The 12,312-nt window shown below is 30.5% G+C and overlaps 1 protein-coding gene across 2 annotated transcripts in view; it reads left to right on the top strand.

Moving 5' to 3' along the window:
* LOC129975812 (zinc finger protein 84-like) overlaps window positions 1-12,312 on the top strand; it is a 64,264-nt gene that overhangs the window by 23,515 nt on the left and 28,437 nt on the right. The window lies entirely within an intron of this gene.

Genomic DNA, 12,312 nt, shown 5'->3' with positions numbered 1-12,312 from the left:
GATGGATACGAAAGAGAGACCGTATCGTTGCGAGACTTGCAATAAAGCATTTTCTCTGAAAGGAAATTTAAACAAACATTTGCTAATACATACGGGAGAGAAACCATATACTTGTAGTAATTGCAATAAAGCGTTTTCTCAGAAGGATCATTTAGAGAGACATTTACCAACACATACGGGAGAGAAACCATTTGTTTGTGATATATGCAATAACACGTATTCTCGAAAGGACGACTTAAAGAAACATTTGCTAATACATACTGGAGAGAAACCGTTTTCTTGCGAGACTTGCAATATCGCGTTTTATCGGAGAGGACAATTAAAGCAACATTTACTGACACATACGGGAGAGAAACCATATGCCTGTAGTATTTGCAATAAAGCGTTTTCAAATAAGGGTCATTTAAAGACACATTTACTATCACATACGGGAGAGAAACCGTATGTTTGTCATGTATGCAATAACGCGTATTCTCGAAAGGACTACTTAAAGACACATTTAGTGATACATACGAAAGAGAAACCGTATCCTTGCCAGATTTGCAATAACACGTTTGCTCACAGAGGAAGTTTAAAGAAACATTTACTAACACATACTGGAGAGAAACCGTATCTTTGTAATTTATGCAATAACGCGTTTTCTCAACAGAGCAACTTAAAGAGGCATTTATTGACACATACGAAAGGAAAACCACATGATTTATGAAATAACGCATAATCCCAAAGGAAAGTTTAACGAAACATTTATTGACTCATGCGAAGGAAAAGCCTTTTGTTTTTGATGAGTGTTTTGCGGCATTTTCGGATCGAGACAATTTAAACAGACATTTGTTGTCACATACGGACGGGAAATCGTATGCCCGCGATAAGTTTGAACGGCTTTTTCGGATCACACTTCTTTAAGGAGAGATTTACTACAGAATGGAAGAAACAATAGATAGACTTTAAATTGATGCCAGCGTTGTGTTTATTAGAGGTTTTCCTCAAGCAGGCAGGAAGTATAATATTTTGAAATCTTTATAATAACTTGGACTGATTTTTTTTGTTTACGTGGAAGAGAAAACTCGAACATTAACCTGCATAATAAAGAGTTTTTTAAGCAGATTTTTAAAAACAATTCGTGCAAAAGTAAAAAAAATCATGTTTTTACGATATATGTAATAGATAATGAGTTTAACATGTGTGCACTTGTGACTTGTTTATTAAAACATTTTCTTAAAAAATCCTGTTTAAAGGAACATTTTTCGATTGATACGAAATAGTAGCCATAAAAATGTGACTTGTATTAAAGCATTTTCTGCGAAAAGAAAAGAAATTGCACGTAAGGAAGAGGAATTGTAAGATTTTTTTTTCTTCTGTTTTCTGAAGAAGGATTTGAAGAGTGCATTTTTGTGCAATCCTGTAAGAAGATGTTACGTATTTGTGAATTATACAGTAAAATAATATGACTTTCCTCTAGAGGGCATTTCAGTACCAGTCATAAAAATATCAGTCAATGTTCTTTTGAAATCAGGTTGTGTCAATGACAAGAATTACTTCAGGAGGTGACAGCATTTTAAATAATATCTACAAGAGTGCGATTTCACGAAATTTGATATTGTTATTACATTTTTGGGTATTTAATGACATTTCTTTTAATACAATCTCAATAATTTCCACATTGTGTTTTATGAGGGATGAATTGTATTTTCAATAAATTTATAGAAAAATGTATGAAAAAAATGTCAAGAATGAATATTTTTATCATAAAATATTATACCTATGTTGAAGCGATAATCATATCTTCTGTATTTTTTATAATTAATATCTCTAACAATTTGTTATTTTATTAAAATATAACAATTTTTATTAATCCGGATCTTCTGAGATTCGCCATATTTCTTCTTGTCTCATTTGTTTAATTCATTACCTTCGAACACAAAAATAAATGGTATTTTATTATGGTCACTTAAAAAAATAGACATTGTTGTGTCTTTAGCTTGAAGTAAAATTCAGTAAGGTTATTGGTGTTGAAATGACTGGTAAGGAGATGATAATTCCTGAAGTGACATTTTTGAAACACTATAAATGCCTTAGAGAAAGCCCAAATTAGGGAAGCTATACTTTTATCATGTGGCGTGTTATATCAACTTCAAAATTATTCTTTTAGGTATAAGTTATTTATCAATTATATAACTTCTGATTTTTTATATTAAATGTATTAATCACCGAGGCATATCAATTTTCTTATCGGCTGGATAAAATCTGGTAATATGTATAAAACCTCCTCCAACTTATTTTGATTAAAATATATTCTAAGATTTCTGTATATATATTGATTAAAATTTTAATTATGTATTTAAAAATAAAAAAAATTGTGAAAAATCGTATTTCAATAAACAAAGTGTTAAGTTTTTAAATATACTGCAAGATAAAATGATCGTTTTCTTCCCTAGTTTGCTATGCTGTTCCATCTCATCATCCAGATGTTTTCAATTTTTTTTTTTTTTTTTAATTTTTCAATTAAGGTATACATTTTTCTGCTTTTTTTGGATAACCAATCTTTATTAAGATTTTTTGTTCAGTGGGCTACGACATATTTGAACAGTCTTCAGTAAATCAACTTAAACATCCATGTTAACTGACCTGAATATACTTTCGGCGATTGATATTTCTCATGAGTATCCTTCATATTCTTTCCATATACTTATTGTCAAAAATTACAACATCATTTCAGAATCAAGATAGTATTGTGTTACAAAATTGCCGAAATTTATAACTACACTGCGAAAGAAAAAGAAGGCATGGAAAATATTCTAAAATAAAAATCGATATTTTGCAAATGTTACTAAATACAAACAAACATTATATATTAGGAAATTGTAATAAAAATGGAGAAAAATGCTTTTATTATTTTTCTGCGTTTTTTAGTTATTTAGTTCTCTTTAAATGCTTGGGATTTTAGTTGCAACTATCGTAAAATAAAACAAAAACAATTTTAAGAACTGAAATAATATCTTCTGAGATCAAATATAAAAAGCAATGTTTTAAAACAGATAGGAAACTCGAAACATTTCGCTTAAAATTGTGAATTTTTCGCTTGTTTCAAAACTTAATCTAAGAGATTTTCTTCCTTGAATAAGAGTGAATATGTGTCTATGCTGTCTGTATTTCACTATTTTACAAAATAGACTATTGCATGAAGAATCACTAAATTTATATAGATATGTTTAGGAGAAAGAAGTACGAAGTTCAGAGCCATTTTTTAAAAATTTTAATTTTTTAAAAATCAGAACACATTTTCTCTTTTTAGTTTAACTGAAAAATATTAACTTCGTAAATGAAGTATTTCTTTAAACCCAACTTAGCTTAAAATTTAAACATTTTATTTTTTTTATGTATTTTTAATCTATTAAATAAATTATTTATGTTATACACGTTTTTTCTTTGTGAAGATATTTATGTATGATACATTTACATGTATGTTTGAAAAGATACAGTTCTCATATACAGGGTGATTTTGATCAATTCTGACTAACGAAATTTTGTGACAGTAGATCGTGAAGCAGAGTAACAACACTGACCCATTTCCAACCGTTTACAAGTTATGGCGAATAAATTAATTTTGCTCAACTTGTAAAAATCCAAATTAAAAATTTTTTTTTTTTTTTTTTTTTTGTTCATCCTCACATAAAGTAAGCACATATTCCGAAAGAATAGCCAAAATACTTTAAGATGGCATCAGTTTCATGAAAATACATTGATTTACAGCAGAGTAATAAGCACTGAAACTTTGGCAAAATTCTAAATCGAATTGTAGCCAAAAAAAATTTTTCTGAATTCCAAAAAAACTATACAAACTACAATTTGTCAAATTTACCAAGAACATGTCAGCTCTATCCGGTTTCGAATGAGCCCAATATAAACAACGTAAGTATTTTATTTCAGGAAAAATCCCTTTGTTGACAACACATTTCTGAAATTGGCGTTCATTAAAAAATCAACTTTAAAAGGGCCACTCCTGATTTTAATTTCCTCTTTACCTTCTTCATGCTGTTTTTGTCAAGATCAAAAGAAAAAAAAATAGCTTACAGGGAAATAAAAAAAAATTACACTTTTTTTGAAAATAGTAACGAAAGTACAATAGGAAAAACGTAGCATGACTTTTCACAAAGTTATATGCAAAAATACAAAAAAGATGTTGAACTTAAAACAATGTAAAGAATTTAAAGCTTCTGCTGAAATTGGTTGGCGATACACCTAATACATGCTCTTGTTCTTTTCCAAATGTATTTAACAGGTTGTTTTTTTAAAATAATAGCTCACTTTTAAATTATATCTCCTTATCGAGGTGACTTCCTATGTCCTCAACTGGCAACGTCTGTGCGGTAAGCGTGTTTGAGAAAGCCCCAAACAGAGAAATCCACTAGAATGAAATCTGGTCATGTAGGTAGGGATGGCGAATATTTTCAGAGCGGTTATTACGTAACCAATATCAAAAAGTCACAAATACAAGTGATCAATACTTTTCAAAGAGGGGTGTGATTCAAATCCTTGATACGATCTGACTGGTGATGTTTCGATTACAGGTTTTGGATCACGATAGAAAGTAACAATCGATACGATATCACTGAAATTTGCCAAAGCGGTGACTTCACTGGAAAGTAACAATCGATACGATCTGTCCAATTTAAGCTCTCGAAAGAAATCTGTGATTGGATTGAAGAGTGAACGGACCGGTTATTGGAATTATCCTATCGTATCATTGAATTGCATATCACTGAAATTTATCGGAGCGGTGATTTTATCGGAAAGTGCGAGGCTTGACTGGAAAGTGCGAAGTCACCGCTCCACTTTACGGGAGTGACCGATATTCGTATTTGATGATGCACTATTCCATACAGATCATTTTTAATTGCTCGTGACATGATTGACTTTGATTACATGTATTCTGTTTACTGCTGGCGCCATCTCTTGGTAGAATATAGGACTAAAGTAAACATTTTAAAGAAATGACATATATTTTTAACTCACCTTTTCCAGAAAATGGTTCTCTCTAATAAATAAATAGTTTTGAGAAAAAAAAATTTAAGCAGTAAGCTGAAACAGATAAATTAATTCAATCACACGTTACTTAAATTAGTAAATTAAGTATTAATTACAATTAATAAATTTTATATTTAATATTAAGTAATAATTTTTAATTAATAATATGATTGAAATAACAGAAATTTGGAACGCATATTTAAAAATAACAATAGCAATATTATTTGTTATTCAAAAAATCGTGGATTATGCATCTCTACATGTAGGTGGCCAAACAACTGCCATCACTACAACCAATACACCTTGGAAAATCTCTTATTTAAAAAATCCTGAGCGGCTCTTGAAGAATATGCTAGGATTCCATTTTGTTGGAGAATGCTTTGCCATTGTTTGGGTGCAGGAATGAAATCAAGTAATCCTGGTAAATGACATTAAAAGAATTACAAACACGCCTTGCTTGTCAAATCAAACTGCGAAGCATATGGACAATTAAGCAATCGCCGATCATTCCAAGCTACACTTTTAAAATGAATCGTGTCTGGATCGAAGAATTTCGTGCTGCGTATGAATTATATTCCGCGTAATGATGACAATTGTTCTTGCTGAGTATGCCATCTCGAGTAAAAAGTGACTCATCTGTCTACAGTGTCATTCTCAGAAAATGCCTCTCTTCTATATCTCTTTGCAGTTGCAAAATGTTACCCTCCTTTGGAAGTCTGAAATCCGTAATTCTTACACCTGTTTAAAATGCCATTTGTGATATTCGTTTTCGTGCGAGATCACTCACTGTATTTTGTGAAGTTCTAACTTCATTAGCAAATGTCGTTTCCGTGCAAGTGAAATCACACTTGGATTTTCATTTAAAACGTCGAGTACACTTTCCTCAACTGTGAGGGATCAGCGATTGTTACTTTTTCAAACGTATTACTAAACGAACCAGCTTCCCTTAGCTTCTGGTGAACAGTGGCAAATATAGCAGAGTTATGTGTACGACGATTGGGTAACGCAGACGATACTTGTTCTCGGTTCCCATAGAGTTACAATTGCAAAATCTCTACGCAAAATGGATACTTGCGTACTGCACATATGTTAAACCAGATATACCCCTTAAGAGAAAAATTCTAAGAGGCACAACGTGAAAAACAATCGGTCGTGCTGTAGCGATGTCTTTAAATGTTGAAGCAATTATAGCTACAAATATCTGAAATATTATTAAGCTAATGATATACTCGGCGGATTGTGTTTGTGTGTCTATTATAATAAATGATTTATTTTATGTATATATGAATTATTTATTTGCTTACCGGAAATTCTAAAGCTTATGAATGTATTTGTATTTTAATTAGAATTAGCTGCTAAATTCTATTATTGGTTAGTAATTATTACTTAACTGAAACATGCATCTAAATGATCCAATTAATCTTTTCCATAACATTTTCACTCATTTGAGTCGCTTATATCTGGGATATAATTTTATCATTTTAGATTATTTGGCATACTTTGAATGTATGATACGAACAGGTGTTGGGTCTTCCAAATATTCTTCATATATTTAGGCGTGTGTTTTAGAACAAAAAGAAAAGTTTGCTAATTTTAAGATAAAAGCTTTTTTCCCTATATTTAAGGTCATTATTAAGCACCAAAATTTAGTCAAAATATCAGTATATTTTCTTGCAAATAATTTTGTCATTAGCTAATATGTTCAGGACACCTTGATAAATCATCTAGCACCTTTTTTTCAAAAAGCTAAGAATTATTTCTTTCACGTTTATAACCATTACGGATATGTCCTCTACGTAAAAGTCCCAGTATACCTTTGTGAATTAAATACTAAGTGCTGTTTCAAAACTAATATGATCATTTTATCAGAAACTGTAAAAATGATTCCCTTTTTAAAATTATTCTTTCTGTCTGATGATGTTCATTATTAATATTTTTAATGTCATTTATATTTATAAAAGATCCTTATCGACGTCGGCATCGGATGCTTCAGCTCATGCTACATCGTTTGAAATCATTTTGTTTTAGAGTCCAGTAGCGGATTTCCGCATAGGTGTTAGAGGCGGTCGCCTCGTAACTTGAGATCTGGGTGACCGCAAAACCTATAATGTAATGCAGAATCGATAGCAATTTTTTTTTCATTGCAGATTTATTCAGAATCCCCCCCCCCTTTTACTCAGAAAAAAAAAAGGAAAGGGAGAAAAACTAAATAAAAAGGAAAAGAGTAAACAAAACATAGGTGGAAATAACTATGAATGGAAAAACTAAAATTATATATTTGCAAAAGTAGTGATATTCAAGAAATTTCTAAGATGGGGGGAAAAAAAAACGAAATATCAAAACCATTATTTTCAAATAATAATAGCAATATGATTAGCAAAATCATATTTTTTAAATATTCTTATTAACTGAGGATGATATAGCATACCCTGACGAGGGACCATTTTATTTATTTATCTGTTTTACAAGGATAGTGTGCCCAAATGCGTTATAATTAAAATGAACATTCTGCCAAATTTCAGAATATATCTCTCATGATTTATTTCACATTTATTTGCAGATTCGTGAGATCCATTTTTCCTTTCTTTGGCTAACCGACTCACAAATCAACAATTCTCAGCTAACATAAGATTAAAAAAGAAAAAGAGTTTCCTCTTACAAGAAATGTCAATGCCATTCCTTGCAGTGACAAAAGTGTGTGACATTGACCTCACTCTTGACCTTAGGCCGAGGGATATTGTTTTGTTTGTGTATTTTCGTTTCCTATCGTCTACATTTCCATGAAAGTATTTTATTCTTGTGAGATGTTCCTTTAGCTGAATTTTTGAAGATGCTAGCTTCTATACACATTTTTCAAGTATTGAGACAAACAAATGCCTTCTTTTTAGAATTAAAAATATAGTTTTTCTCAGCTATCATAAATATTTATTTAGTGTTATTTTTTAATGACTTAAAGAGAATTCGTTCTATAATTTTCTATATGTGTTAATTTTTTTTAAAAATTGAAGGTATTTGATAATAAAAAATAAAATAATAATTCTAATTTTGTGACTTGCGATTTTCTTATAAATTTAATATTTTTTTAATAAAAGAAAACATTTACGACTTCTTATTTAAAAAATTTCAATAATAAATAAGGCATATATAACTATTTGAATTCATCAAGTTGAAATTTTCTGAAAACATACTGAACAAATAAAAAAACATGAAGCATTGTTCTTAGGGTTTAGTTCGAACATAGAAAAAAATTAATTAAAAAAAAAACATTTCATGTAAGATTTTTACATTTTGTCGTTATTCTGTTTACCAAATCTCAGCCGTCTGTAGAGATTCGTCCAAGTTACGATTTTGAATTTTTGGGTCATTACAATACTTCCTCTATATTTCGAATGAGAGAAAGTAAAAAGGGTAACATATTTGAACAAGGGAACTTTTTCTTCATTTTCTCAATTTTTTAAAGTAAAAATTCGTAGAATTCTCGCAGACGGATTGCAGTGATCTTAAAACAAAATGCCTGCTAATTCATGAAAATTAGGGCATTTTATTGCGTTATGAAATAATTATGATATCTCTCAAAATTGCATATCGATTATATCTATTTCCAGATGCATAAAATATGAACCGTTGTGTGGTTAAATGTAATACTGGAAACGAATCATCCAAACTGAAATGGAATCCATTTTACTTATTGAAAACAGATATGTACTTTTTTAGTGTAGTGAGTTATTTCAATTGCGATGAGTAATTGAACATTGATTACTATAATGTCGTCTGTTACAAAATTGAAAAAAAAAAAAAAAAAAGACATATATATAAAAGAGAAATACATCAGCAATATCAGGACTTCATGAAGATGTCCGAGGCCGACCCGATTCCTCGAATTCCGAATGCTCTGTATCATTTGTTCTATAGATCTTAATTACAGAAATTGTCTTTTGAGAAAATTATGGCATTTTTGGACGAAGATGCGGAAAAGACGAAAGACCAATGGATTGGATGCTCTATATTTCGTGAGAAATCAAGGAACCGAATTTCTAAAAATAGAATTGAAAAATGCTTATAGAAGGCGGAGCACAAGTGGAAAATGATGAAAAGATAATTTTTCCATCTGACTGTTCTGAAGGAACCATATAGAAAGAAATCTCTCCGGGGACGCACTTTAACGATTATATCACATGTAATGACTGATTGTCTGTGTGTGCAAGTGAAGCTGACGAAACCGTTGATTTATCGGTACAGCCGAATAGTAATTCTGAAGGAGAAACTCCGATTTATAGTGTTATTTTTTCTGAAGCTTTACATGGTTGGAAACTGTTAAAACTTAATTTTTGCAACAGAATGTAATAGATACTATATTTACTTTTGCCCACAAAGTCGATTTTTTTTCCAAATATTAATCAAGGAAATTGTGAATTATTATTTAGTACATATTTAAATTTTCAAATTAAATAGTACTTAATTAAACGTTGTATTTCTTGCTACTGAGTAAACAGTACAGTTAAGTTTTTATGAATTTTAAAGGTTTTAAATCAAAAATGAAGATTAGCGAAAAAATTATTTTTTTCAGGTGAGTTGAAGCCATAGACTTAATGCATATATCGCGGCCAAAACAGTATCATGAGATAGATCTGAAATAGAACTCCCATGGAACCTCAGGTGCGCAAAATAAGAAAGCTCGTTTTGAACCGTAAAAGTAGATGCTAGTTTGTCCCAAGAAAATGATTTGAGACGGAAGCCATTTTGTTCATCTGATGAAATAATTGTAAAAATTCATGAGAAGTTGCAGCAGCTAGAAAATTTAGCGGAAGATTTTGCCTACATAACGCCGACTATATTTCTGGATTCGGGCAACACTAAACTTAGACTACGGCTTGGCTGATAATAAACAACAGGACTCCAAACTCGAATGAGATCAAAAAAGCTGTCACAGAAAACGAAAATAAATAAATAATTGGGACTCACTTGGATTATTATAATTGTGGAATCTAAATTGGAAGATAAAATACTATTATCAGGCTCTGAATATCTGTTACAATTGCCATAAGCTATGCCAATCATCAGAGAAATGTTACAAAATTAATCAAAGTTTATTTAATGTCAACGTTAAGTACATTAAAAGTAACCAATCTGTCTCTCTTGAATGTTGTGCAAGCAGTATGAAATGCTATAGATATTAAAAGTGCAAGGAAAGAACGAAGAAAAAGTAAAGTTTTAATTAAAGATGTAAATTATATTTTTTTAAATAAATAAATTTTTTAATGAAAATAATATTGCAACAGCATCATTTTAATTCTGTTTGGAAATTGAGGCATCTTATATACTATTCACTTTTATTCGTTATGCTTTTTTTTTTAATTTTATGCGATATGAATTTAAATTTTTATCATAAATCCTGTGTTTTTGCGGTACTATGTTGTGTCCCCATTGCAAAATGTGTAAATAAAAAACCTTGAGATTAAATCCGTCACTTCTTATATCTCATCACAGTTCACACATTTGTAGAAATGTTTTAGGAGACTGAACTCTTATTACATTTAACGGTAGCCTGGATAAGACAAAGTATGTTTTATCGAAGAGAAAATGTGTTTGGATATTTGAATAAATGATAGATAGAAATCAAAATGGTATTTGCTTGTAGTCAAATACAAAAGTACATGCTCTTGGTTATCGGTGAACATGACCGATGATAGGAGAAAAATTCTGAGATGTGTCAGGGGTCAGAATTTTCCACGATGTATCCCTTTTCTTATTGGATATCTACGTCTCATCAATATCATTTCGTGCATTATTTCAGAAAAAGAAAGAGGTGTCTGCGTGCGCGCCGATATAGCGTCTCTCATCAAGATCAAAAGCCGCTTAACAAAACAGAGGAATTTTGTTCTATTTTGGTTTCGATTAGTCCGAAAGAAAATTTTTATTACCACAGTGAAGGGAAATAATTGAATAACTTGATTATTCATGCCACCATGGATGATGTGGCAGTTTTTCTAAAACCATTGAGAAACATTTGACTCAATTAAGGTTAATTTTTGCCAGAATTAGACAAATTGAATTTTTCTGTCAAACTCAATTAATGCACCATTGCAGCAAAGAAAATAAAATATTTCAGGCACATAATAGGGTAAGTAAAACATGGATAAAATGAAGAAAAAGTCTTGGCGATGTGAAGATTTACTAGATTCTCTAAAAAGAAGAGAGTTATAACTGTGATAGATTTAATGAGCATTTTTAGAAATCATATTCAAATTTATGTCACGGTTTCAGGTCCGCTCACTGATTTAACAAAGAAAAATAAATCTAATGTTATCCTTTCAGAGCAAGTGGAGAAAGCTTCATTTGACAATCAGAAGGAACTTTTAAGTGAGATATCTGATTTAGTCACTTCTGATGCCAATCTGTCTTTTCAAGTTGATTAAGCTGCCTTTTCAAATGCATTAAGATGCATTCAATTATAAAGTAGGAAGGTGTTCAATTCAACTAGATTCTAAAGGAAATTATAAACCGATTGCTTTAGTGAAAGGTTACATTCCACTCAAATTTATTGACTCGTCTTATAAAAGATGTAGAATGTTATCTTTATTAAACAAACTTGATAGAAGGATTGACGGAGCTAGAATCGAAATTGTTTCCGATAATAATTCATTGAAATATTTTAATCAAACCATACCAAATGTCTTAAATTAACCGTTTTCTTTTCTGACTTTCAAAGATGGGATCATTTTGCGACGTATAAACCACATATGCAGCATAGAAGTGCTGGTGCTATATCAAGATTAAATTAAGAATTTTATTAATTATTTTTTATTTATTGTATTAATGTTTTGTGAAAATATTGTCAAAGAGACGTTTTTGGTGTGTATCTAACTACGATAACTGAAAAATCAGTTATTTCCTGAGAAAGAGACTTCATTGATCTTGTTTTGCCATTTACCGTACGATAATTAAATGCTGAACTTGATGTTTCTTCGAGTACAGTATTCTTCATTGAATTTTCTATAATGGGCAGAAAATATTTACTTTAATGGACGAGCTTTATCGAGCTGCAATAATGAAGGTGTGTGGACTTGTATACTTTGTTTTACGGAATTTGGATTTATTTTCTTCGTCAAAATAAAAAGATTTTATATCATCAACCATAAATTGAAATGTCCGAATTACAACAGATTTAAAAGTGGCTTAAGAATTAAAAACTTTAATGGTAATGTAGCTTAATTTCTTTCATTTTCCTCTTAAATAAATAATATTTACAGTTCCACTGTTGTCCGTGTTGATAAAGAGCCACTGTAC

This window comes from Argiope bruennichi, chromosome 7 (genome assembly GCF_947563725.1).
Source record: "Argiope bruennichi chromosome 7, qqArgBrue1.1, whole genome shotgun sequence".
NCBI classification, from domain to species: Eukaryota; Metazoa; Arthropoda; class Arachnida; order Araneae; family Araneidae; genus Argiope; species Argiope bruennichi.
The sequence above is the reverse complement of the archived record's forward strand: the minus strand, read 5'-3'. Positions and strand labels throughout refer to the sequence as shown.